Source organism: Ammospiza caudacuta, chromosome Z (genome assembly GCF_027887145.1).
Source record: "Ammospiza caudacuta isolate bAmmCau1 chromosome Z, bAmmCau1.pri, whole genome shotgun sequence".
Taxonomy (NCBI): domain Eukaryota; kingdom Metazoa; phylum Chordata; class Aves; order Passeriformes; family Passerellidae; genus Ammospiza; species Ammospiza caudacuta.
In genome coordinates, this window is record NC_080632.1 from 61,741,873 (window position 1) to 61,769,410 (window position 27,538).

Below are 27,538 nucleotides of genomic sequence, written 5' to 3' on the forward strand. Positions count from 1 at the left end.
TTACCAAATATATATATATATATATATATATATATATATATATATATATATATTACACAACTAAGATAATAAGCACAATCAGTAACTATAGAAACACAACCCATGGTTTTTAACTTTCAACCTTGTCTTCTCAACACACTCTCGAAAATGGAATTGTTTCCCTATGTGCCTTGAAATATTTTGGAGCAAAAAACACTCAAAAGTCCTGATAGGTGCTTTGGTCAAAAATCACTACTTCTGGTTTTCTGTCAATAAGCGGAGTAACGGAGGGGAAAGCTGGTAGTTGGCCAAAGGAGGTAGGAAGAGTAATCATGATCCACAACACTAGGGCTAAAGAAATTTCCACAGAAAATTACCTGCCTTACTACTTGTTCATGTGTTGGGTTGAAAGTTCAGAATCTGTTTCCCTCTTTCCTATCCCTCAAATGCTATATTTCACAGAATTCGAGCCCCTCAAACATCAGTCCTGCCAGAACAGCCTGTGCTGTCATAGGGGATCTGCTGGTGCCCACTGACTCTTACCAGTCTAGTGCTTGCCACTGTTGCAGATCAAGAACTTCTGAATAGTTTTGATTAATGCTCTTTGAGCAGTTGAAAACAAGAAAAGAAAGACTAGACATTTGCATGATCAAATCTCTTGATGGAATAAAAAATAGGAGCATAATAAATGTATTCATTGTCATAAGAAGGGAGATAAAGGGTCCAAAAGATTACTTGCATACTTACTGTTCTAAATCCTTTGTTATCTGGCAAATTGCAAAAGATGCCAGGCTTCCACCAAAATGCAAATCAGATTAAAATGTGAAGCCTTACACTTTAATTGATATAAAACTTCATCATCCATTTTTAAATCTTAGAGATTGTGATTTATTTCCTCTTAATACCCGAGGTTTAGAGCTGTAATTCAGAGAGAAAAGAAAGCTATTTTGAATTCATTCTATTCAATCATCTTGTCTGCACTCTCCTCTTGCTTTTCACTTCTGAATCTCTGTATGAAAGGCATAGAGTTCTGGATTTATTCTTTTCAACAGTTTCCCCTGTAATTCTTCTTTTAAGGCAAACCTGTATAAGTCCACAGTTTCTTACCCACCACTTCTAAAATTGTATTGAGAAGCAAAAAAAACAAGCAACTAAATCTCTGCTCCAATTTGTAGAAAAAAAACCATGCCATTAACTGCTTTCTTAACATATTCTTTATCTTGTATTAATATGGTAACATTTTCTTGCTTTTATAGATTAGAACCAAATTCTTAAAGCCATAAGAAAACACAGGTTTACTGTAGCTGATTCTGAGATACAGAACTCCCACAAGGAGTTCAGACGTCAAAAGAAGCGTCTCTACAACAAGATGCAGCACAACATTGAGACATATTAGCTATTTTTCAAGAAAAGCCGCCAAACTAAAACTTTTTAGACTTCTATACTATCATGGGTGCCCGCTTCCAGAACCTGCCCTAAGTTGCTGGAAACTAGCTGCAATATTACTGTAAACAATGCTGTGAATGTAGGACGTTGTAATTCTTCTCTTCCATTGAAAACCACAAGTGAAGTTGCGTCATTGTTTTAAAAATTCTGTATTTCTTTGCAAACTGGTAAAATAATGATAAAGAAAGTGTTCTGTTCATACAGTTTAAATCTAATAATGTTCAAAATGAAAAAAAATCCATTCACATATGGTCTGCAATAGTACAGCAGAGAGAAGATGAACCAGTCTGGCCTACAAAATAAAGTGAAGCAGAATCTGTGAATTTGGAAGCGACCTTACTGTTGCTGTAGAGCATGACACAGTACAGTAATACACAACTCCATCAGAAGGGCAAAAGAGAGATTTTATTAAAACAACATAATTTTTATAGTTCCTCCAGATATTGACACCCCTCTAACACATATACAGTGGCCATTGGTCATAAAAGAGAAACAAAGTTCTCAGTAGACACCCAGAGAGCCACCTCACTCTTGAGACAGCGAGAGTCCATATCTCCCAACTTTCTCTCCTTCTCTGGTCTCCATGGTAACGACCTTGACGTTACTTCAGGAGAGATACAGGGCTTCTCCTTATCTTCAGGAGGCCCTGCTGGCTCACAGAATGTCTTTCCTACACCTTACGATGTAATATTTAAAGAAAAAAGAAATAAAACGTCACCTTCACAAATGCAATTAGTGATGCACAAACAGAGAAAAAGAACTAATTACTACTAGAATTTCTTTTCATTCTCAGACAAGAAGTTAAATTATCCTCTTGAATGCATGGAAGATTGTTGGGAAAGACAGCAGCCATCTTTACAACATATTCTTCAAAACTCCAGGAGACAAATCATTAGAGCTATGAGGATCTTTCACTCTGTAAAACTCCCAGAGCATAGCCAATATTATATTCCTTTAGGGATCCTCACCGCCCTGGGCGACTGGTAGGTAGTCTACAGCCCCAGTACATTAGCCAGACACTCTGCCTTATTTAGCATGGCTACTGCAGCAAGGACATCATCTCTACTGGCTTTCTATCCAAAATATATGCAAGGCACAACAAAGACTACACCCAAAACACTGACCACAGCTTATGGCCTTCAAACCAAAAATCTCATGATGGCAATACTGGATCTTCTGATCCAAACCATCAGGAAATATTTCTTGAGAGGTGACAAAAAGCTTCTGTTGATTGTACAAAAAATAGTTATGTAAAGCAGCGTTGCATGACCCAATATTTCTATTGAACTGGAACTATTTTGATCAATATTATTGATCCATTTACTTTCAGTGCATTTGATAAAAAATGTAAAGTATCGTTTAAAAGTAATTATTGGATGCATACTAAGTACTACGGATTAGTTAAGGTGTTGGTTTTGCATGGCTTGTTTTTGGTGCGGAGGGAAGAAGCCAGCCGCAGAAGTGATTTTTTGTGATAAGCTCCCAGAAGCTTCCTCCATGCCTGGCAAAGTGAATCCCTGCTTGGCACTAAGAAAAGACATGCTGCTAAGCTAATTAGAAAAGCTGGTAGGCCTTGGTGATATATTTAAGAAGGAAACCAAAACTGCAGCCAGTTAACTCTTAAGTTTGCAAATTTTTCAGTTGGCACCTCTTCTGGTTTGAGAGCAAAACCAGTCAGAGATGCTGTTGCAGTGTGTATGTTTGATTGTAATGCAGTTCTAGTAGTCAGTTTTAGAATACATCCTCTTTTGTGCTGTTGTAGCATATTTTATTATTAATGGATTGTTCCTTTCCCCTCTGTATTGCTAGTTTTTGCCCTAGTTGTCCATGTCCCCAAAGACCTGCCCTTTTGTTCGCTGCTCCTCTTCCCACTGAATGTCAATCCCTCCCCAAGCCTGTCCCTTTCTCTAAAAACTTCTCTGTCAATTTTATAGCCTTCAAAACCCAATTGGTTTGTTTAAGTTCTTCTCCTCCACTGTAGTCCCCTATTGGTTTAAACATTGTGTTCCCCACCTTGTGGTCCACCCCGAGTTTCTCCCAGTGTGTTAAAGATTGTATCCTCCCCTGGGACGTCTCCCCATTTCTAAGTTGATGTATGCCTTTGAGTCAGTGTCTTTCTGTCCCTGACCCTCCAGGGAAGAAACTCCTTTGGAAAACATACAGAAGACCTCTCCCTGTTCCTTGTCCCTGCCCTTGGTTCAGTCCTATCCCCAATGCAGTCCACCTGTGTCATAGAGCAGCTGTGCCCTACAGCTGCACCCTGGATTCGACAGCTTTCTGGGGGCAGCCCACTCTTGCTGTTGGTGTCAGGAGCTAGTCGGGCTGAAGAAATCCAGCACCACAGCAAGACTCCAAGTCACAAATACAATTTATTAGGAAAAGTGGAAAAAAACCCAAATCCATGCAATAATACAAAACAAAAACCACAGAGAGAATACAAGCTGACACCCTGCTAGTTAAGGTGGTGGCAACAGTACCCAGAGGAAATGGTCTTGTTGAAGTGGTGATCCTGTAGAAACCATCTGGTAGCTCTTGTCCTCTGGAAGACCAGTGGGTAAGGGTGGTCATTCCTCTGGGAATCCAGTGGAAAGACTGCTTGTGGTGTCCAAAACCCAGATTATATCCAGCTGGGGATACTTAGCTCCTCTGCCCTGGGCGGAGCATGTCACAATGCGCTGGTATCATTCTGAGTTATGCAGTGGGTCCTTGATTACCCGTTGAACAGAAATGGCTCCTGGAGGGAGTCATCTCTGAATCATGTGGCAAGACATTGATGGGCCTGTTAACAGGAGATAAGGAAAAAACTATGCCCCTCCTGGTTTCAGCAGCTCTTGAGGGTGGGAACAGAACACATTTTTATATTGTAACCTAGGACAATACAAGATGCATGTTTTTGCATTTGCAGGAAGTTTGTATGGATTTGAAAAGTGTCCTTATAGCAGAGGCGCAAAAAATATTCTCATACCCTTTTAAAATCATCTTTAAACCAAGCAATTTTCACAATAACCTACTGCATGAATGACTTGCAAGTGAGTTGAAGAAACACAGCAAAGATAAGTAGTGTTCAACTTCAGAGAAACATTTAGGAACACCATACCTTTATATTCCTTTATATTTTAAATCAGGAAGCATGGATGGACTGATTTTTCCCCTTAGGTGAGTACAGAAGCAGGAGGAGGGTGTTTAGATTCAAGATGACCCTGACAACTAAGAGCATGGCTACATAGAAGGTGCTATTTTTGGCCAGAACATTCAAGTACTTAAGGGCAGATAGGAGAATAGCTGACTAGTGACAGCTCTGACCAGAAGAGTCTGTGGCTTATCCCATGGGAACAATAGTAACACATTTCAATTTTAAAAAACCCTTCATTTCAGAGGACCAAGCATCAGTAAAAATAAAAGGTCAAGTAAAGACATCCTAGTGCTCTTCTTATCAGAAGCATGTTCCTCTGTATGAAAGTATTTAGGAAATGACCAGTCCATTCATAAAGAAAAGTGTGCCAGTTAGAAAACCTGTAGAAAAACACAAGAAAAACTTACACAATATACATCCTCAATTGCAAAATGAAGAAATAATCATTTCAATCTTCCGTGGAATTAATTGCATTTTATTTGTTCTTTTCATTTCAGCTGCTAAAAAGTTATTTTTAAGACTAAATTTTATTAACTCAGCAGACCTATCTCTTTGAATGTCTGCATAACCCTATTAAACCCTGAGGTGACAAAGAGAACAGCAGTGGAAGGAAACCTGGTACATCTCTCCCTCCTTGAAGCTTTAGGCCAGCGAGTGATTAGAATTTAGTCACTTCATTTGAGGTAAATAGCTTTACCAAGAGAGAATATTATGCAGCCTTTATATTTCGTTTTGGAGCTGATCCACTTTGTAGTCAAAAAATTCTTGACCCAGTTGGTGAGAAACAATAACATTACAGCCATGGATGTTAAAGTACACTGATGAGAAATGAAGTTTTCATCTTCAGGTCCTTGCTTCAGTACATATTCCAAATTCATGAGAAAGAAAGTTCAAAGACCAGTAACCCCCACTCAAGTGACTTAATTCGTATAGTCTGTACACATAAGAGACATCAAGGAGGTGCTGTCATCTGTTAGGAGAACACCCAGCCAGTACATGATTGTCTAGTTAGGCGGCAACAATTTTGGAAATAATTTAATTTTTTGTATTGCAAGTGAATGGTCAATCCATTTTATTACTAGATAAGGTAAAAGAATGTCTTCTACATCCTCTCAGAGGGGAAACTTCCCTAAATCTAAAGCTGCTCATCTTCATGATAGGACGCTTTGTCTTAAAAGAGAACTCTAGGCTTTGTCCTTTTGGATTGCTTCCATAGCTTTTCACTCACTCTTCAGGTAGCTGTTAATATGTCCTGTTATCCCGTGCAAAATTTTATGGGCACAGACACTGAATTGGTATGTATTCCATGAAGTCCACAGGCCCTGTTGAGATGGAGCCACAGGTCTCAAGGGTGTTAGCGGATGCTATTCTGAGGCCACTCCTGATCATGTTTGATGGCTCATGGTGACTGAGGAAAGTGCCCAAAGACTGGATGAAAGCAAAGGTCACCCATCTTCCAAAAAAGGCAGCTAGGAGGACTTGGAAAAGTACAAGCCAGCCAGCCTCTTTTTTATCCCCCCGAAGTTGATGGAGCAGCTATTCCTGGAAAGCATTGACAGGCACATGAAGGAGGACAAAATAATGTTGTCAGCATGGATTTACCAGGGGAACTTCATGCTTGACAATTTTTAAAACTGCTCTGATGAATCAACTTGCTTGGTAGATGAAGGGAATTTTGACTGCCTGGACTTCAGGGAGGTTTTTGACATTTCTCTACATGGCAGCACACATACATACTGGAAGCAATAGTGCAAAGAGGAGGGAACCAGTGTCTTTCAATGATGCTCAGTGAAAAGACAAGAGGCAGTGGCCACACTGAAATACAGGAGATTGCCTCTGAACAGCACCAAATGATTTTTTACTGTGAGGGTGACTGAACCACGGCACAGACTGCCCAGAAAGATTGTGGAGCCTGGATCTTTGAAGACATTAAAAGTACACCCAGATAGAATCCTGGGCAAGAGGCTCTAGGTATCCTGGTTTAAGCAGGGGGGTTGGGCCTGGTTAGCCCCACCAACCCCTTCCACTCTCATTCATTCTGTGCTAGTGAATTCTCTTCCAGATGCATTTCAAGCACTGGCATGACAAAGTTCTGTGCAGACAGAGATCCAAATGGACATGGGATCTAAGTTCCTTAAGTAGGGTTCAAGAAGAATGTAAAACTCTGGGACAAGTGTCTCTTCCATAACTGAATCCCTTTCATGGGAAAATTCCCAGCTCTAGAAAGATCTTCTGATACGCATGCTTAAGACTGACACCGGCTGAGCAAATTTCTCCCTATGTGTGTCTAAGACCAGTTAGGATCTTCACCAAAAGTGCTGTCAACATAGTCACAGAAGGTATATTGTTAAGAAGTGACAACTTACATCAGAATGGCAAATATTGGTCCACAAAATGGATTAATGGATGGGAATTTTGTACTTGGGTTAAAAACAAAAATAAAGAGTTGGTCTTTATTTATCAATTTCATTGCAATATTGATAAGGGAAGAAAAAGACCTAAGTCCTTAACTTTCTTAACTTGAAGAAAGATTTTTAAAATTCCTTGTAAAAATGTATTATCGTGATCAGACTATTGAAACAATTTTAGTTGGGAAAAAGTTCCAAATTTGTCTAGATAGTGGCAAAGAAGCCAAGAAAATAGGAAAGAAACAAAAAGAGAGCAAAAGAGTCAGCTTCAGTGTGCAAGCTCATTCTAGAAGTAGTCTGCTAGAAAAAAAGAGACTCCCAGTTGAATTTCCAATGTATTCCTGAGCTTGATTCAGTAATTGGTCAATGTAAAAACCAATCCTTTTGTACAACTTCTCCCAGCAACAAAAACTCCAACAGGTTGACACCACCATCATGCTTGTCCCAGACATATTTAAATGAGAAATTTTGCTTTCTTGACAATCTACTTGCATAAAAGTTGCAAGACATTGGAGGGATTCCCACATTCTCATTCCCCCATCTGGCTTGAAAATATATTTGATAAAATACACCACAAAGCACATGATTTAGAAGGTAAAGTAAAATGGATGATTTGGGAATTGATTTCTTGTTATATTAAACTTCATATCCACTCTCTTTGACGTTTCTAAAATAAATTATGGAGCTGAGGCATGAATCTGCCACAACAAGTGTTAGGCAGACATGCACGCTCCCCTTTACATGTCCCCCCTTCCACACACACCTAGGAACACACAGAGGTCAGCATAGCAGACCATGAACACCTTGGAAAAGACTGAAATGCTAAATACATCTCTTTGTGGGCAAAATAGCTGGTGCAATAATTCAAATGCCTGGTACAAAAATTCTGTTTAATATCTACCTCCTATTTAAAACACAGTTTTTCATTTCATTCTATTTATGGAATATTTTCATTTCATTTGTTTCTTTAAAATTACTTAGTTCTCACGTGTTGTATGTCTAGAAATATTTTCTTCGAAAAATAGAAAAAAAATTTTTAATTTATCTTAAGAGCTGAGAGAAAACCTGCTCCTATACATCAATCTGAATTTCTTCTATATTCAAACTTTGTTTCTCTACCATAAAGATTCTCCTTTGTTGCTGCTCCAAGCCCCATCCAAACTGACCTTGAATACTTTCAGGGATGGGACACCCACAACGTCTCCAGGGAACCTGTTCCAGTGTTCCAGCACTCCCACAGTAAAAAAGGCCTTCCTTTCATCTAATATGTGTCAGAAATAATAAATCTAGGCATAGAAACTTGGAGTGCAAATTTGAAATTCTTTTGATTTGAAGCACATTTTATATGAGTACTGAGTTACAGATGGCTAAAAGATGTTGATGGGCATTTGAGCTTGAAACCTATTGGAAAAAGTGCATGGAATTTAAAATTGAAACCAGTAAAATTAAAAACCTCTTGCCATTTTCTTTTTCCTCTGATATTCAAAATTGCATATGTCAAATATCTGTGCTTCATACAAACCTCTCAGATGCTCTCAGAGATAAAGCTTTTCTTTCAGACTAAGTTGCGGTTGACGTAGAACACTAGTAGTAGTGAAGGTTTTTCTGGGCATAGGGGGAACACCTTCTCCTTGGATTTGTGTGCAGAATGCATTTTATCCAAACTGGAAAATTGATCCCAGCTCTGTTCTATTCATCGTTCTTACTGCATCAGGCCTGAAGATTCTGTGAAAAGTAGCCTGTGGACCTTGAAGACAGCTCATGTGAAAGAGATGAGAGGTGATGGAGAAGCTGAGGGAGAGAATAAAGAGCATATGGCCCAGTATGGACACCAGAAAGTACTTCTTCATGTGATCCACAGCCTGAACAATTGTTTAGCACCCTTTAAAGGTGGTGTTTGACAAGCAGGGCTGAAGCAGGTCTTCAAAATATCCAGGAGATCAAAATCCATTGAAGCAAATTCCCCTGGCCAGTCACCTTGCTGCTGCTAATTCACCCTCCATACCAGCTGATCAGGCCTAACAATGCTGCTGCATAAGTATTGTGAAAAAGGTAGGCATATTTTCACAGAAGCAGGGGAAAAACCCCTTGGATTATGATTCTGAGGGATAACTTGATGGAACAAGTGATGTACCCCTGTCTACGGTGGAATATCTAAGTTGGTGAGTTCACCATCTGTCAGCATCACTTTAGAAAATAAATGTTTGAACCACAAAAAAATATTTCATATGTACTGTCTACCTGCTTCCTTTCAACCAATGAATAGGCTACGGTCCATCAGCAAAGGGCTTATCATCCTATGTTTCTTTATAATGTAATAATTTTTTATTTCTTTCTGAATCAGACACTGCCTATTCATAAGATTCAGTTGTCCATGGTAAGGATGTAATTAAATTCACATGTTAAAAAAGATCCTTCTTGTTATCTTTTTTTAAAATTACCCACATGCAACATCAGTCTGAGAGCTGAAGAAAACCCCTTCATTTGCTGTTTGCCAAGTATCATCTATGTGACACAAATTCTACTTGAGAAATCACACCCATCCATTGCCATGTAATGCTTTCACAACCTTTTCTTCATCATTAGGTATTTTGGTGAAGCGAATGATTAGAACATAAGCAAGGGCATTTGCTCAAGATGCTCCAGAAAGACCTGTGGTCCCTCCTCTTCTTTGCTATCTATGTTAGCACTGAGCTGCAAAAAAAGAAAGATTACTGGGAAGAGTGTTACTTTTAGTCTAAATTAGTAAATGATGTTTGAAATACCATGTTAAATGACAAGGTGCTCTTTTAAAATATGGCATCTTAAGGGAAAAAGTCATCTTTAAAGAGATTTTGAGACAGTTGCTTCTGGAAAAATAAAATTGGAGGCATCTAAGGTCTTTAGTCATACCATTTAGAAGATTGATTCAAAACACAGTTTCTTCATATGGGAAGAACAGAGGACTATAGATGTAACCCATTTGAAAATGGAGTTCTATTTTTTTCTGGTTTTGGGATTACCGGACACCATTTCTTGTGAAGTCAAGGGACTGCAGTTAGCTCTCCACTAATTTCCTTCCCTGAAATTCATCTGCATTTGATCCTTTGTCCAGAGTCTCCATTTATTAGCGATGGTATACTCCATCTATGCATTAGAATATTCAACTAGAGTGTCTGACTCATATCTGCTAGGTTAAAATAGCCGGAACAGAATGGATAGTTACAGTTGCTTGTATACGATAGTCTTATTTTGACAAGTTTTCTTTAGACAATGTTGAAGCAGCACTAGCAAATAGGAACTACAGCTTGCAGCAGGGAAAGACCCTCTTCTGCTTTCTCAAGTTTCCTGTAATTTAATAGACACCAAAAGGCTTTTCGTAGTAATACTACTGTCTTGTAGGAATACTTGATCTAATCCTACCTTGGATGAAGTTACTAGTGGGTTACTTTTCTACAAGGCAGAACATTTTTCCTTTAATATTATGTTTTTTGTAAGTTGGAAATATGAACTTTTGCACCAGTCACGTGGAATGTACGCCTTCTTCTTAATAGGTTTCACAACCTTCTTTAAAAAATATGGACTCTTTATAACTTCAAAATTAGAATTCTGGGCATCTTCATTCTATTGATGTAATTTTTTTCTGCCATGCTGGTATTGATTTCAATCATTTTTCCCAATAGAAATATTTTTCCTTGACACCTATGGAAAAGACCAATGTTTTACTCAATATTACAGCATCACAACATTGTTTAGAATTCTTTAAATATGGTGCCAAATATATCTGACAGCTAGAGTGCAGAGGTTAGCAAGAGTAAAAGAGAATAACTTCTGAACAGTTTCAGTAGATTTCCTGGGAAGGGCTTGCTTTCTGCCACTGCAAATTTTCCCACTGATATTGTCTGATTAAGAGTTGCATCAAAAGAGCTGGATAGAGCAGCACCTTCCGAAAGGCAAAGACCAAAGCCGCACAACACTGGGATTGTCTGCGCAGCTTGCAAACTGATAGAAAACAGTACCTTACAATTCTCCTGCCTTTTCCAATCACATGAACATTCAAATGGAAGGAGTTTTACACAAGTTTCTTTTTTTTCTTGCAGAACAGTCTGCAGACTCCCATGCAACTTCTAGAACAATATTGGGGATGTTTTCTGTCCAGGCCTAGTTTCTGCTCACGACACATAGTGGAAAAGCTTTTTTTGCTAAGATGAGGGCAACAAGAGACACTAAAGATGAAGATATGGAGCTCTCCGAAGCTCAGCGCCTGTCATGGATGTCTTTCGTCAGAAGCCACTCTCCAGAGCGCACCGTGACCAGCACAATGCTCTGTGCACGAAGAAGCTGCATCTTACCCTCAGGAAACGGAGAGAGCAGAAATATATGAAAGGCGAAAACGAAAATGCACAACACCGCAGTTGTGTGTGTAGCTTGCAAACTCAGAAAACACTACCTTACAGGTCTCCTGCTTTTTCGATTCACATTGCAGTCAGATAGATGGAGTTCAGATAACGTTGTTTTGCTTCATGCTGAATACTCAGCAAATAACCGTGCAACTTCTGGAACACGATCGGAGATGTTTTCTGTCCTGGCACAGTTTCTCCTCAAAAGACATAGTGGAAAAGCTTTTTGCTAAGATGTAAGCGACTAGAGATGCTAAAGATGAAGATACGGAGGTCTCCAAAGCTAACCACCCCTCCCGGGCGTCTTTGGGAGCGCACCGCGACTGGCACAATGCTGTGAGCGCACAGAAGTCACTTCTTCACTTCAGGAAGACGGATAAAGCGACAGCTTCCGAAAGGCAAACAACAAAGCCGCACAACACTGGGATTGTGTGCGCAACTTGCAAACTGATAGAGAACAGTACCTTTCCATCTCCTGCCTTCCATTCACATTCTCATTTGAATTGAAGGAGTTTTGGACAACATTCTTTTCCTCCTTGCAAAACACTCTGCAGACCTCTGTGCAACTTCTCGACAGAACCAAAGATGTTTTCTGTACTGGCATGCTTTCTCCTTGCGAGACATAGTGGAAATGCTTTTTGCTAAGATGTAGGTGACAAGAGACGTTAAAGATGATGGTATGGAGCTCTCTGAAGCTAAGCATCGGTCCTGGGCGTCTTTCAGCAGAAGCTGCTCTCCGGAGAAGACCATGACTGGCACAATGCTCTGTATCCAGAACAATGCTCTGCGTCTGGTTCAATGCTCTGTGCACGAACATGCCACTTCTTCGCCTCTGGGAGACGGATATAGCAGCAGCTACCGAAAGGCAAAGAATGAAGGCACACAACACAGGGATTGTGTGCACTTCTTGAGAACTCATAAAAAACAGTACCTTACCACTCTCCTGCCTTTTAATATTCATATTTACATTCCAATGGAAGGGGGTTTGAACAACTTGCTTTTGCTCCTTGCAAAACAATCTGCTGAGCTCCGTGCAATTTCTCTACAGAATCGGAGATGTTTTCTGTGCTGGCATGCTTTCTCTTCACGAGACATAGTGGAAAACCTTTTGCTAAGATGTAGACAACAAGAGACACTAAAGATGAAGTTAAGCATTGGTCTGGAGCGTCTTTCACCAGAAGCCACTCTCTGGAGCACATCGCCACAAGCACAATGCTCTGCGACCGGCACATTGCTCTGCGACTGGTAGGTCTGTGAGCGAACAAGTCACTTCTTTGCCTCCGCGGGACGGAGAAAGTGGCAGCTTCCGAAAGGCGAAGAACGAAGCTGCCCAACACTGGGATTGTGTGCGCAGCTTGCAAGCTGTTAGAAAACAGTGCCTTACCACTCTCCTGCCTTTTCCATTCATATTTACATTCGAATGGAATGGGTTTTGAACAACTTTCTTTTGCTCCTTACAAAACATTTGGCAGACACCCGTGCAACTTCTAGGACACAATAGGAGATGTTTTCTCTACTGGCACAGTTTCTCCTTGCGAGACATAATGGAAAAGCTTTTTGCTAAGATGTAGGCAACAAGAGACACTAAAGACGAAGGTACGGATCTCTCTGAAGGTAGCGCTGATTCAGGGCGTCTTGGCAGAAGCCGCTCCTAGGAACGCACCTCGACAGGCACAATGCTCTGTGCAAGAAGAGGCCACTTCTTCGCCTCCAGGAGAGAGATAGAGCAGCAGCTACCAAAAGACAAAGAACGAAGCCGCGCAACACTGGGATTATGCGAGCAGCATGGAAACTGATAGAAAACAGTACTTTACCACTCTCCTGCATTTTCCATTCATATTTACATTCACATTCAAAATAGAAGGGGTATTGGACAACTTTCTTTTACTCCATGAAAAAAGTCTGCAGAACTCCGTGCAAACTATAAAACACATTCGGAGATGTTTTCTGTACTGGCCCAGTTTCTCCTCAAGAGACATGGTGGAAAAACTTTTTGCTAAGATGTAGGCAACAACAGACTCTAAAGACAAAGATACGGAGCTCTCTGAAGCTCAGCGCCGGTCCCGGCTGTCTTTCGGCAGAAGCCGACTGGCAAAATGCTCTGCGACTGGTAGCTCTGTGCACGAACAACCGCTTCTTTGCCTCTGGGAGGCGTAGAGAGCGGCAGCTTCCGAGAGGCGAAGAACGAAGCTGCAAAACACTGGGATTGTGTGCAAAGTAATAGAAAACAGTACATTACCACTCTCCTCCTTTTCCATTCACATTTACGTTCAAATAGAAGGGGTTTTGAACCACAATTTTTCCCCTTGCAAAACAGTCTGCAGACCTCCATGAAACTTCTAGAACATGTTCAGAGATGTTTTTTGTACTGGCATGCTTTCTCCTTGTGAGACATAGTGGAAAAGCTAAGATATAGGCTACAAGAGATGCTGAAGACAGAGGTATGGAGCTTTCTGAAGCTAAGCGCCTTTCCTGGGCGTCTTTTGGCAGAACCTGCTTTCTGGAGGGCATCATGACTGGCACAATGCTCTGCGACTGGCAAAATGCTCTGCAACTGGTACAATGCTCTGCGACTGGTAGCTCTGTTCGCGAAGATGCCGCTGTTTTGCATCTGTGCGAGAGATATAGAGGCAGCTTCCCAAAGCCGAAGAACAAAGCAGCACAACACTTCAATTGCATGTGCACCTTGCAAACTGATAGAAAACACTACCTTACCACTCTCCTGCCTTTTCCAATCATGTTTACATTCAAATGGAAGGGGTTTTAAAAAACTTTCTTTTCCTTTTTGCGGAACAGTCAGCAGACCTTGGTGCAACTTCTCAACAGAACCGAAGATGTTTTCTGTACCGGCATGCTTTCTTCCTGCGAGACATAGCGGAAAAGCTTTTTGCTAAGATGTAGGTGACAAGAGACATTAAAGATGATGGTATGGAGCTCTCTGAAGCTAAGCGCAGGTCCCAGGCATCTTTTGGCAGAAGCCGCTCTCCCCAGCACACGGTGACCAGCACAATGCTTTGTGACTGGTACAATGCTCGGTGCGCGATCAAGCCACTTCTTCACTTCTGCGAGGCAGAGAGAAGGGCAGCTACTGTAAGGCGAAGAACAAAGCCGCACAACACTGGGATTTTGTGCTCAGCTTTCAAACTTTCAGAAAACAGTACCTTACCACTCTCCTGCCTTTTCCATTCACATTCCAAAAAAAAGAGTTTTGTACAGCTTTCTTTGGCTCCTTGCAAAACAATCTCCAGAACTCCGTCCAACTTCTAGAACGTGATTGGAGATATTTTCTGTAGTGGCACAGTTTCTCCTTGTGAGATATATTGAAAAAGCTTTTGGCTAAGATGTAGGTGACGAGAGATGCTAAAGATGAAGATACAGAGCTCTCCGAAGGTAAGAGCCGGCGCCAAACCTCTTTCAGCAGAAGCCGCTCTCCGGAGTGCACGGTGACTGGCAAAATTCTCTGCGACCGGCACAATGCTCTTCAACCAGCGCAATCCCCTTCGTGCAAAGAATCCACTTGCTTTACCTCCACGGGATGGAGAGGGCAACAACTTCTGACATGCAAAGAACCAAGCTGCACTGGGATTCTGTGTGCAGCTTGCAAACTGAGAGAAAAAAGTACCTTACCACTCTCCTGCCTTTTCCAATCACATGAACATTCAATTGGAAGGTGTTTTGGACAACTTTCTTTTTCTTCTTGCAAAACACTCTGCAGACCTCCGTGCAACTTCTAGAACATGATGGGAGGTGTTCTCTGTGCTGGCACAGTTTTTTCTCATGAGACATAGTGGAAAAGCTTTTTCCTAAGACATAGGCAACAAGGGACGCTAAAGACAAAGAAATGGAGCTCTCCGAAGCTAACCATTGGTCAGGGGCGTTTTTTGGCAGAAGCTGCACTCTGGTGAGCACACCGTGACCGGGCACAGTACTCTGCAATCGGCACAATGATCTTTGTGAGAGGAAGCTGCTTCTTCGCCCCCGCAGGACGGATATAGCAGCAGATTCCGAATGGCGAAAAACGAAGCCGCACTGGAATTGAGTGCGTAGCTTACAAACTGAATAGAAAAGAGTACCTGACAACTCTTCTGGTTTTTCCATTCACACTTACATTCAAATGCAAGGGGTTTTCGATATCTTTCTTTTCCTTCTTGCAAAACACTCGGCAGACCTCCGTGCAACTTCTCGACAGAATAAGAGATATTTTCTGTAGTGGCTCAGTTTGTCCTCACGAGACATAGTGGAAAAGCTTTTTGCTAAAATGTAGGCAACAAGAGACGATAAAGATGAAGATACAGAGCTCTTGGTAGCTAAGCGCAGGTCCCGGGCATCTTTCATCAGAAGCTGCGTTCCAGAGCACACCAGGACCGGCACCATGCTCTGCGACAGCCAAAATGCTCTTCGTGCGAAGCAGCTGCTTCTTCACCTCAGGGAGACGGACAGAGCAGCAACTTCCAAAAGGCAAAGAATGAAGCCGCACAACACTGGGATTGTGTGCACAGCTTGCAAACTGATAGAAAACAGAACGTTACCACTCTCCTTCTTTTTCCAGAAAATAACATTCAAATGGAAAGAGTTGTCAACAAGTTTCTTTTGCTTGTTTCTAAACATCTGGTAGAAAACCGTGCAACTTCCAGGACATGATTGGAAACGTTTTCTGTACTGGCATGCATTCTCCTTGCGAGACATTGTGGAAAAGCTTTCTGGTAAGATGTAGGCGACAAGAGACGCTAAAGACGAAGATACGGAGCTCCTCTAAGCTAAACACCGGTCCTGGGCATCTTTCGGCAGAATCCGCTTGTCAGAGCGCACCTTGACCGGCACAATCCTCTGCGACTGGCACAATGCTCTGTGACTGGTACAATGTTCTGTGTGCGAACGAGCCACTTCTTCACCTCTGGGAGACAGAGAGAGCGGTAGCTGCCAAAGGGCAAGAATGAAGCTACACAACACTGGGAATGTGTGTGGAGCTTGCAAACTAGTAGAAAACAGTACCTTATCGCTCTCCTGCCTTTTCCAGTCAGAATAACTTTCAAATGGAAGGGGTTCTACACAAGTTTCTTTTTTTTCTTGCAGAACAGTCTGCAGACTCCCATGCAACATCTAGAACAATATCAAGGATGTTTTATGTCCAGGCCCAGTTTCTCCTCACGAGACATAGGGGAAAAGCTTTTTTTGATTAGATGAAGGGGACAAGAGACGCAGAAGACTGAGACGGAGCTCTCTGAAGAAAAGCACGGGTACCGGGTGCCTTTCTGGAGAAAGACGCGAGGATTTTATTTGGGGGCAATGGTCAGAGAGGCCATCTGGCTCCTGAAATTCTGCAATAGGCAGGATGGTTCCCAGACCCAAGCTGGCACCAGTCACAAATGGGGCTGGTTTGACAAGTGCCAAGTGGCTCCTGCAGTCGGCCATAAAAATGCAGGCCAGGTGATTTTTGTTTTCAAAGGAAAATGGCCAAGGATTGAGTTCATGGGCCCTATGGCTGGAGTGGCCGGCTGGCCCTTAAATTCCGCCATACGCACATGGTTACCAGACCCAAGCTGGCACCACTCGGGATGGTTTCACAATGCCAAGTGGTTCTTGCAATCTGCCATCAAGAACCGGAGAAGGTGAGTTTTGTTTGCCAGAAAAAGGAGCGAGATTTTATTCTGAGGCCTGTGGCTTCAGTGGGTGGCTGGCTCCTGAAATTCCCCAATATGCAGGATGGTTCCCAGACTCAAGCTGGCAACAGTTGCAACACGGACTTGTTTGACAGTGCCATGTGGCTCCTGCAATCTGCCATCAAGAACCAGGGATGATGGGTTTTGTTTGCCAGGGAAAAGAGCTGATGTTTATGTTGGGGGCCTGTGGCTGGAGTGTCGTCTTGCTTCTTAAATTCCGCAATACTCAGGATGGTTCCCAGACCCAAACTGGCTAGAGTGCCATGTCAAATTGGTTTGACCGTGCCAAGTGGCTCCTGCAATCTACAATCAGGAACCGCCTAAGGTGAGCTTTGCTTTTCTGGGAAAGGATCCAAGGTTCATGTTGGCCGCCTATGGATGGAGTGGCCATGTTTCTCCTGAAATTCTGCAATACACAGGATGGTTCCCAGACCCAAGCTGGCACCAGTTGCAACTCAGGCTGCTTTGACAGAGCTATGTGACTCCTGCAATCTGCCATCAAGAACAGGGGATGGTGAGTTTTGTTTGCCAGGTAAAAGGAGTGTGGTTTTTATTCGCGGGACTGTGGCCAGAGTGGCTGGTGGGATCCTGAAATTCCATAATACGTAGGATGGTTCCCAGACCCACGCTGGCACCAGATGCAACTTGGGCTGGTTTGAAAGTGCCAAGTGGCTCCTGTAATCTGCCATCAAGAACCGGGATGTTGGAATCTATAAGGTTTGAGGGTTTTTAGGAAATGGTTAAAAGAAGTATGTAGGCCTCAGACTGAAGTTTTTTTAGCATTGCAAATACAGCAGAAAAGTTTCCCATGCAAGCAGAAAAGTTTCCCAAGCAGTAGACGTGACAAAATAACAATAGGTCTCTGTGGAATTGGCTTTAGGATGGCAACAAGGTTATTTAATGTATATCTTTAGAAGGTTAGCATGAATAGAACTCTGTTCTTTGTCTCTTATGAACTAGTCTTTGTTTTAGCTACGATTACATATGTTTTATAAGATTGGATAGAATGCTTGTCAATATGTGTTTTCTGTGTCTGATTGGCTGAATTCTAGTCTGAGATGATTTTATGTATTGCTGTATGAGCCCTGTTGGAAGAGACGTTTTGGTGTGGATCACTGAGCTGTCATGTCTCCATTTTGTATTTTGAGACTGATGTGCTGGAAATAAAAGCAAAAATCTCTTCATTGGTCTGGTTACAATGTTATCCATATTTGGATATTTTGCCATGGCCTAGTGGGTTCTTTTTTTAAGGCGTGGGTTCCTGACACCCTTGGACTTATACCTGTCCCGTCCCCCGCACCAGGGCATGTGAGTTTTTTTTGCCAGGAAAAAGAAGTGACGTTTTTACCTGGGGGCCTGTGAATGGTGTCGCGTGCTGGCTCCTGAAATTCTGCAATACACAGGATGGTTCCCAGAACTAAGCTGGTACCAGTTGTAACTCGGGCTGGTTTGACAGTGTCAAGTGGCTCCTGCAATCTGCCATCATAAATGTGAAAGGTGAGGATTTTTTGCCAGGAGAAAGGAGCGAGGTTTTATCTGGGGGCCTGCGGCCGGAGTACCAACCTGGCTCCTGAAATTCCCCGATATGCAGGATGTTTCACAGACCGAAGCTGGTACCAGATGCAACCCGGGCTGGTTTGACAGTGCCAAGTGGCTCCTGCAATCTGCCATCAAGAACTGGAGCAGGTGAGTTTAGTTTGCCAGGGAAAAGAGCCAAGGTTTGTGTTCGGGGCCTATGGCTGGAGTGGCCAGCTGGCTCCTGAAATTCCACAATTTGCACGATGGTTCCCAGACCCAAGCTGGCACCAGTGCCAAGTCTGGCTGGTTTGACAGTGCCAAGTGGCTCCTGCAATCTGCCATCAAGAACTGGGCCAGGTGTGTTTTGTTGGCCAGGAAAAAGGAGCGAGGATTCTATTCAGAGGCCTGTGGCCGGTGTGTTCAGCTGGCTCCTGAAATTCCACAATATGCAGGATGGTTCCCAGACCCAAGCTGGCAAAACTACCAAGTCAAGCTGATTTAATAGTGCCAAGTGGCTCCTGCAATCTTTCATCAAGAACCAGGGCAGGTGAGTTTTGTTTGCCAGAAATAGGAGGTTTTATTCCGAGGCCTGTGGCTGGAGTGGGCGGCTGGCTCCTGAAATTCCCCAATACGCAGGATGGTTCCCAGACTCAAGCTGGCCACAGTTGCAACACGGACTTGTTTGACAGTGCCAAATGGCTCCTGCAATCTGCCCATCAAGAACCAGGGATGATGAGTTTTGTTTGCCAGGGAAAAGAGCTGTTGTTTGTGTTCCAGGCCTGTGGCCAGAGTGGCCATCTTACTTCAGAATTTCCGCAATACTCAGGATGGTTCCCAGACCCAAGCTGGCGAGAGTGCCATGTCAAACTGCTTTGACAGTGCCAAGTGGCTCCTACAATCTACCATCAGGAACAGCGTCAGGTGAGTTTTGTTTTTCTGGGAAAGTGTCCAAGGTTTGTTTTCGGGGCCTATGGATGGAGTGGCCGGGTTTCTCCTGAAATTCCGCAATACGCAGGATGGTTCCCAGACCCAAGCTGGCACCAGTGCCATGTAAGGCTGCTTTGACAGAGCCATGTGGCTCCTGCTATCTGCCATAAAGAAACAGACCAAGTGAGTTTTGTTGGCCAGGAGAAAGGAGAGAGGTTTTTATTCGGGGGCCAGTGGCTTGAGTGGCCAGCTGGCTCTTGAAATTCCAAAATACGCAGGGTGGTTTACAGACCGAAGTTGGCACCAGTTGCTACTCGGGCTGGTTCGTCAGTGCCAAGTGGCTCCTGAAATCTGCCATCCAGGATGGGGGATGGTAAGTTTTGTTGGCCAGGAAAAAGGAGCAAGGATTTTATTCACGGGCCGGTGGCCGGAGTGCTCGGCTGGCTTCTGAAATTCCAAAATACGCAGGATGGTTCCCAGACCCGAGTTGGCAGCAGGGCCATGTAGGCCTGGTTTGCCAGAGCCAAGTGGCTCTTGCAATCTGCCATCAAGGTCTGGGGTGGGTGTGTTTGGTTTGCCAGGGAAAAGGAGTGTGATTTTTATTCAGGGGACCGTGGCCAGAGTGGACGGATGGCTCCTGAAATGCCACAATATGCAGGATGGTTCCCAGACCCAAGCTGGCACCAGATGCTGGTTTGACAGTGCCAAGTGGCTCTTGCAATCTGCCATCATGAGTTTTGTTTGCCAGGAAAAAGAAGCAAGGTTTTTACTCGGGGGCCTGTGGCTGGAGTGCCAACCTGGCTCCTGAAATTCTGCAATACGCAGGCTGTTTCCCATACCTAAGCTGGCACCAGTTGCAACTCGGGCTGGTTTGACAGTGCCAAGTGGGTCCTGCAACCAGCCATCAAGAAACGGGGCACCTGCGTTTAGTTTGCCAGTGAAAAGAGCCACGGTTTGTGTTCGAGACCAGTGGCTGCAGTGGCATGCTGGCTCCTGAAATTCCGCAATACGCAGGATGGTTCCCATACCTAAGCTGGCACCAGTTGCAACTCGGGCTGGTTTGCCAAGTGGCTCCTGCAATCTGCCATAAAGAATTGGGGCACATGCATTTAGTTTGCCAGTGAAATGCGCCGAGGTTTGTGTTCGGGGCCTATGGCTGAAGTGGCCGGCTGGTTCCTGATATTCCACAATTCGCAGGATGGTTCCCAAACTCAACCTGGCACCAATTGCAACTCAGGCAGGTTTGACAGTGCCAAGTGGCTCCTGAAATCTGCCATCAAGAACCGGGGAAGGTGAGGTTTGTTTTCATAGAAAAATGTTGGACATTGTATTTCAGGGTTCCGTGACTAAAGTGGCCGGCTGGCTCCTGAAATTCCGAAATACGCAGGATGGTTCCCAGACCCAAGCTTGCACCAGTTGCAAAATTGGGCTGGTTTGACTGTGCCAAGTGGCTCCTGCAATCAGCCATCAAGAACTGGAGCAGGTGAGTTTTGTTTGCCAGGAAAAAGAAGCAAGGAATTTATTCGTGGGCCTGTGGCCAGTGTAGCCAGTTGGCTCCTGAAATTCCGCAATATGCAGGATGGTTCCCAGATTGAAGCTGAAACCAGTGCCAAGTGGGCCAGGTTTGAGAGTGCCAAGTGGCTCTTGCAACCTTCCATCAAGAACCAGAGAAGGTGATTTGAGTTTGCCAGGGAAAATAAATCAGCATTTTGGTTTGAAGGCATGTGGGTGAGAGTGGGTGGCTGGATCCTGAAATTCCGCAACACGCAGGATGGTTCCCTGACTCAAGGTGGCTGTTGTTGCAACTCGGGGTGGTTGCACAGCTGCACAGTGTTGCGCAGCTTCCTTCTTCACCTTTCCAAAGGTGCTGCTCTCTCCACTATGTCTGGCAAGGATAAACGGTGCCAGCACAGAGAACATCTCCCATTGTGTTCTAGAAGTTGTACAGAGTGCTTTGAAAGAAGAAAAAAAGTTGTCGAAAACCCCGTCCAATCGAATGTTCATGTGATGGAAAAGGAAGGAGAGTGGTAAGGTACTGATTTCTATCAATTTGCAAGCTGCGCACAGAATCGCAGTGTGGTGCAGCTTCCTTGTTCACCTTTCCGAAGCTGCCGCTCTCTCCGCCTCCCCGAAGCCAAGAAGCGGCTTCTTCGAGTAAAGACGATTGTGCCTCTTGCAGTGCTCAGGAGCCCGGCTTCTGCCGAAAGAGGCCCGGGAGATGCGCCTAGCCAAGGGGAGCTCCGTAACTTCATCTTTACCGTCTCTTGTCGTCTACATCTTAGCAAAAAGCATTTCCTCTATGTCTGGCAAGGAGAAACGGTGCTAGAACAGAGAACAACTCCCATCGTGTTCTAGAAGTTGCACGGAGGTCTGCAGAGTGTTTTGCAAGAAAAAAAACTGTTGCCGAAAACACCGTGAAATCGAAAGATCATGTGAATGAAAAAGGCAGGAGAGTGGTAAGGTACTGTTTTCGATCAGTTTGCAAGCTGCGCACACAATCCCAGTGTTCTGCAGCTTCGTTCTTCACCTTTCTGAAGCTGCCGCTTTCTCTGGCTCCCGGAGGCCAAGAAGCGGCTTCTTTGCGGAAAAAAGATTGTGCCAGTCGCAGTGCTCTCCAGAGCGCGGCTTCTGCCGTAAGGCACCCGGGAGCAGCGCTTAGACAAGGGGAGCTCCTACCTTTGTCTTTAGATTCTCTTGTGCCTACATTTTAGCAAAAAGGTTTTCCACTATGTCTGACAAGGAGAAACTGTGCCAGCACAGGAAACATCTCCCATCATGTTGTAGAAGTTGCACCGAGGTCTGCAGAGTGTTTTGCAAGAAGAAAAGGAAAGTTGTCCAAAACAGCTTCCAATCGAATGTTCATGTGAATGCAAAAGGCAGGAGAGTGGTAAGGTACTGTTTTCTATCAGTTTGCAAGCTGTGCCTAAAATCCCAGTGATGTGAACCTTCCTTCTGCACCTTTCCGAAGCTGCTGCTCTCTCCAGCTCCAGGAGGCCAAGAAGCAGCTTTTCAAGCAAAGATGATTGTGCTGGTCACAGCGCTCTCCGGAGCGCAGCTTCTGCCGAAAGGTACCCAGGAGCTGTGCTTAGCCAAGGGGAGCGCCTAACTTCGTCTTTAGCAACTCTTGTGTCTTCATCTTAGCAAAAAGCTTTTCCACTATGTCTATGCAAGGAGAAACTGTGCCAGCACACAAAACATCTCCCATCGTGTTCTAGAAGTTGCACGGAGGTCTGCAGAGTGTTTTGCAAAAAGAAAAAAACGTAGTCCGAAACATCTGGAAATCGAATGTTCATGTGATTGGAAAAGGCAGGAGAGTGGTAAGGTACTGATTTCTATCAGTTTGCAAGCTGTGCCCACAATCCCAGTGATGTGAACCTTCCTTCTGCACCTTTCCAAAGCTGCCGCTCTGTCTGGCTGCCGGAGGCCAAGAAGCGGCTTCTTTGCGCAAAGATGATTGTGCCGGTCGCAATGCTCTCCGGAGCGCAGCTTCTGCCGAAAGGCAGCCCGAAGCGGCGCTTAGCCAAGAGGAGCTCTGTACCTTCGTCTTTAGCGTCTCTTGTGTCTACATCTTAGCAAAAAACTTTTCCACTATGTCTGGCAAGGAGAAATGGTGCTAGCAGAGAGAACATCTCCCATCGGGTTCTAGAAGTTGCACGGAGGTCTGTAGAGTGCTGTGCAAGAAGAAAAAAAAAGTTGTCGAAAACACCGTCCAATCGAATGTTCAGGTGATTGGAAAAGGCAGGAGAGGGGTAAGGTACTGTTTTCTATCAGTTTGCATGCAGCGCGCACAATCCCAGTGTTGTGCATCTTCCTTCTTCACCTGTCCGAAGCTGCCACTCTCTCCACTATGTCTGGCAAAGAGAAACGGTGCCAGCACAGAACACATCTCCGATAATGTTCTACAAGTTGCACGGTGGTCTGCAAAGTGTTTTCCAAGAATCAAAAGAAAGCTATCCAAAACACCTTCCACCTGAATATGAATGTGATTGGAAAAGGTGGGAGAGTGGTAAGGTACTGTTTTCTATCAGTTTGCAAGCTTCGCGCACAATCCCAGTGTTGTGCAGCTTCCTTCTTCACCGTTACGAAGCTGCCGTGCTCTCCGGCTCCTGGAGGCCAAGAAGCGGCTTCTTCACGCAAAGACGATTGTGCCAGTCGCAGAGCTCTCCGGAGCGCAGTTGTGCCGAAAGGCACCCGCGAGTGGCGCTTAGCCAAGGGGAGCTCCAAACCTTCATCTTAAGTGTCTCTGATGTCTACATCTTATCAAAAAGCTTTCCCAATATGTCTAGCAAGGAGTAACTGTGCCAGCACAGAGAACAACTCCCATCATGTTCTAGAATTTCCACGGAGGTTTGCAGAGTGCTTTGCAAGAAGAAAAAAAAAGTTGTCAAAAACACCTTGAAATCGAATCCTTATGGGATTGGAAAAGGCAGGAGAGTGGAAAGGTTCTGTTTTGTATCAATTTCCAAGCTGAGCGCACAATCCCAGTGTTGTGCAGCTTCCTTCTTTAACTTTCCACATCTGACGCTCACTCCACTATGTCTGGCAAGGAAAAACGGTGCCAGCACAGAGAACATCTCCGATCGTGTTCTAGAATTTCCACGTTGCTCTGCAGAGTGTTTTGCAGGAAGAAAAGTAAAGCTGTCCAAAACAGCTTCCAATCAAATGTTCATGTGAATGGTAAATGCAGGAGAGTGTCAAGTACTGTTTTGTTGCTGTTGGCAAGCTGCGCACACAATCCCAGTGTTGTGCAGCTTCCTTCTTCACATTTCCAAAGCTGCCGCTGCTCTCTCCAACTCCCAGGGGGGGAAGAAGCGGGTCTTCTCGCAAAGATGATTGTGACACTCACAGTGGTCCCCGGAGCACGGCTTCTGCCGAAATACGCCCAGGAGCGGCGCTCAGCTCTGGAGAATGCCGTACCTTCTTCTTTAGCGACTCTTGTCATCTACATCTTAGCAAAAAGCATTTAAACAATGTCTGGCAAGGATAAACTGTGCCAGCACAGAACACATCTACCATTGTGTTCTAGAAGTTTCACCGAGGTCGACAGAGTGTTTTGCAAGAAGAAAAGGAAAGAGTGAAAAAGCAGCTTCCAATCGAATGTTCATGAGATTTCAAAAAGCGGGAGAAAGGCAAGGTAATGTTTTGTACCAGTTTGCAAGCTGCACACACAATTCCAGTGTTGTGTAGCTTCCTTCTTAACATTTCCGAAGCAGCTGCTCTTTCCGGGTCCTGGAGGAGAAGAAGTGGCTTCTTCACACAAAGAAGATTTTGCTGGCACTATGCTCTCCGGTGCGCGGCTTCTGCTGAAACATGCCCGGGAGCGGAGCTTAGCTCAGGTGTATGCCGTAATTTCTTCTTTAGCGTCTCTTGTCGTCTACATTTTAGCAAAAAACGTTTCCAATAAGTCTGGCAAGGGGAAACTGTGCCAGCACAGAAAACATCTCCCATCATGTTGTAAATGTTGCACGGAAGTCTGCAGAGTGTTTTGAAAGAAGAAACGGAAAGTTGTCCAAAAAAGCTTCCATTCCAATTTTCATGGGAAAGGAAATGGCAGGAGAGGGGTAAGGTACTGTTTTGTAGCAGTTGGCAAGCTGGGCACAAAATCACAGTGTTTGGCAGCCTCCTTCTTCACCTTTCTGAAGTTGCTGCTCTCTGCGGCTCCTGGAGGAGAAGAAGCGGTTTCTTTGCGCAAGGACGATTGTGCTGCTCACAGTGCTCTCCATAGTGCGGCGTCTTCCGAAAGACGCCTGGGAGCGGCGCTTAGCTCGGGGGAACTCCGTACCTTGTTCTTTAGTGTCTCTTGTCGTCTACATCTTAGCAAAAATTGTTTCCACTATGACTGGCAAGGAGAAACTGTGCCAGCACAGAAAACATCTCCCATCGTATTCAAGAAGTTGCACGGATGTCTGTGCAGTGTTTTGCAAGAAGAAAAGGAAAGAGTTCCAATGCAGCTTCCAATCAAATATTCATTAGATATGAAAAAGCAGGAGAATGGTAAGGTAATGTTTTGTACCATTTGGCAAGCTGCGCACACAATCCCAGTGTTGTGCACTTTCCCTTTTCACAAATCGGAAGCTGCCGCTCTCTCCAGCTCCCAGAGGAGAGGAAGCGGCTTCTTCGTGCAAAGAAGGTTTTGCTGGCACAGAGCTTTCCAGAGTGCGACTTCCGACGAAAAATGCCCCGGAGCGGCGCTTAGAACGGGGGAATGCCGTACCTCTTTCTTTAGCCTCTCTTGTCGTCTACATATTAGCAAAAAGCTTTTCCACTATGTCTGGCAAGGAGAAACTGTGCCAGCACAGAAAACATCTCCCATCGTGTTTTAAAAGTTGCACGGATGTCTGCAGAGTGTTTTGCAAGAAGAAAAGGAAAGTTGTCCAAAACAGCTTCCATTTGAATATTCATGTGAATGGAAAATTCAGGAGAGTGGTAAGTACTGTTTTATACCATTTGGCAAGCTGTGCACACAATCCCAGTGATGTGCACCTTCCTTCTTCACCATTCTGAAGCTGCCGCTCTCTCGAACTCCCTGAGGCGAAGAAGCGGCTTCTTCGTACAAAGACGATTGTGCCGGTCACAGTGCTCTCCAGAGAGTGGCTTCTGCCGAAAGATGCCCGGGAGCGGCGCTTAGCTCAGGGGAATGCCGTACCTTCGTCTTTAGCGTCTCTTGTCATCTACATCTTAGCAAAAAGCATTTCCACTATTTCTGGCAAGGAAAAACTGTGCCAGCACAGAAAACATCTCCCATCGTGTTCTAGAAGTTGCACGGAGGTCTGCAGAGTGTTTTGCAAGAAGAAATGGAAAGAGTTCCAAAGCAGCTTCCAATCGAATGTTCGTGAGATTTGAAAAAGCAGGAGAGTCGTAGGGTAATGTTTTGTACCAGTTGGCATGCTGCGCACACAATCCCAGTGTTGCGCACTTCCCTTTTCAAAAATTGGAAGCTGCCACACTCTCTGGCTCCCAGAGGCGAAGAAACGGCTTCTTCGCGCCAAGACGATTTTGCTGGTCACAGTGCTCTCCGGTGCGCGGCTTCTGCCAAAAGACGCCCGAGGGGCAGCGCTTAGCTCAGGGGAAGGCCGTACCTTTATTTTGCGTCTCTTGTCGTCTACGTCTTAGCAAAAACCTTTTCCAATATGTCTGGAAAGGAGAAATTGTGCCAGCACAGAACTCATCTCCCATCGTGTTCTAGAAGTTTCACGGAGATCTGCAGAGTGTTTTGCAAGAAGAAAAGGAAAGCTGTCCAAAACAGCTTCCAATCGAATATTCATGTAAATGCAAAAGGCAGGAGAGGGGTAAGGTACTGGTTTCTATCAGTTTGCAAGCTGCGCACTCAATCCCAGTGTTGTACAGCTTCCTTCTTCACACTTCCGAAGCTGCCGCTCTCTCCGGCTCCCGGAGGAGAAGAAGCGGCTTCTTCGCGAAAAGAAGATTTTGCTGGCACAGTGCTCTCCGTAGCACGGCTTCTGCCGAAAGACGGACGGGAGCGGCGCTTAGCTCTGGAAATCTCCGTACTTTTGTCTTTAGCGTCTCTTTTCATCTACGTCTTAGCAAAGAGATTTTCCACTATGTCTGGCAAGGAGAAACTCTGACAGCACACAAAATATCTCCCATTGTGTTCTAGAAGTTCCATGTTGGTCTGCAGAGTGTTTTGCAAGAAGAAAAGGAAAGTTGTCCAAAACAGGTTCCAATGAAATGTTCATGTGAATGGTAAATGCAGGAGAGTGTCAAGTACTGTTTTGTTGCTGTTGGCAAGCTGCCACAATCCCAGTGTTGTGCAGCTTCCTTCTTCACCTTTCCGAAGCTGCCGCTGTTCTCTCCAACTCCCAGGGGGAAGAAGCGGCGTCTTCGCACAAAGACGATTGTGACGCTCACAGTGCTCCCTGGAGCACGGCTTCTGCCGAAAGACGCCCAGGAGCAGCGCTCAGCTCTGGAGAATGCCGTACCTTCTTCTTTAGCGACTCTTGTCATCTACATCTTAGCAAAAAGCATTTAAACAATGTCTGGCAAGGATAAACTGTGCCAGCACAGAACACATCTACCATTGTGTTCTAGAAGTTTCACCGAGGTCGACAGAGTGTTTTGCAAGAAGAA